This window comes from Crocodylus porosus, unplaced genomic scaffold (genome assembly GCF_001723895.1).
Source record: "Crocodylus porosus isolate Cpor-Errol unplaced genomic scaffold, CroPor_comp1, whole genome shotgun sequence".
NCBI classification, from domain to species: domain Eukaryota; kingdom Metazoa; phylum Chordata; order Crocodylia; family Crocodylidae; genus Crocodylus; species Crocodylus porosus.
This window is the reverse complement of record NW_017728931.1, coordinates 80,971,043-80,972,076: the sequence shown is the minus strand read 5'-3', so window position 1 is coordinate 80,972,076 and position 1,034 is coordinate 80,971,043. Positions and strand designations below refer to the sequence as shown.

General features: G+C 42.6%; 1 long non-coding RNA gene across 1 annotated transcript in view; it reads left to right on the top strand.

The window, feature by feature from the left end:
- The first annotated feature begins 166 nt into the window (after positions 1–166).
- The window catches only part of LOC109315525, a 6,609-nt gene continuing 5,741 nt past the window's right edge, over positions 167–1,034 (top strand). The window contains exon 1 of the long non-coding RNA XR_002102528.1: positions 167–204. This is a non-coding gene — a long non-coding RNA (uncharacterized LOC109315525). The remainder of the gene's footprint in view (positions 205–1,034) is intronic.

Genomic DNA, 1,034 nt, shown 5'->3' with positions numbered 1-1,034 from the left:
GCCAGCGGAGGTGGTTCAAGCACCTACATTGAACACCTTCAAGAGTAAATTGGATGCTTATCTTGCTGGGATCCTATGACCCCAGATGACTTCATGCCCTTTGGGCGTGGAGCTGGACTCGATGATCTTCTGAGGTCCCTTCCAGCCCTAATGTCTATGAAATCTATGAAAGTGGGCCTAAGCAGAAAGATTCTGCACAGACAGGTATGTGCTATAAACTGGCTGTATTTTATTTCTCTCTTTGTTGTGTTGACTGCTGCAATCCAGGTGTGCTCTTGTACAGGGACTTTAGTATTGGCAAACAGTTTTACCCATAATTACTATTGCCAACCTTGAGTGTTCAAAAAATCATGACTCAGGCCTCTTAACATCTTAACATTTTATTAATGATAAATCTAATATGCGTTTGATATGTCCTCAGGGTTTTCCATTTTTATGTTTATCCAACTGTTTTTCACAACCATGAGGGGTAGAAACTTCTTTGAAATATAGGACTGAAAGGGACTTTCTGAATTATTTGGTGCAGTTCCTGCTATCACAAGTACTATGTCATACAATCCTTTAAAGAAACTGATCAAGTTCCATCTTCAGACCAATTAGCTTTTTTGCCCTCACAAGTCTCAATGAAGGCAGTTCTAAAACTTCACTCCTCTGATAGTTAGACGTCTTCTGATTTCCAGCTTAATTGATTCATGGCCATCTAATGCCCATTTGTTCTTCTGTCAGCACTGTCTTTTAGGTTAAATATTTTTAATTTCGCTGGTGTTCACCCTGGGCTTATTTCATAGATTTCATAGACATTTGGGCTGGAAGGGAGCCCGGAGGATCATCGAGTCCAGCCCCTGACCCCAGGGGCAGGAAATCAGCAGGGATCATAGGATCCCAGCAAGATAAGCATCCAAATGTGTTTTGAAGGTGTTCCAAGTGGGTGCTTGAACCGCCTCAAGTGGCAGTCTGTTCCAAACCTTGGGGGCTCAGACAGTGAAGTTCTTTCTTATGTCCAGCCTGAATCAGTCACAGTGGAGTTTGTGACC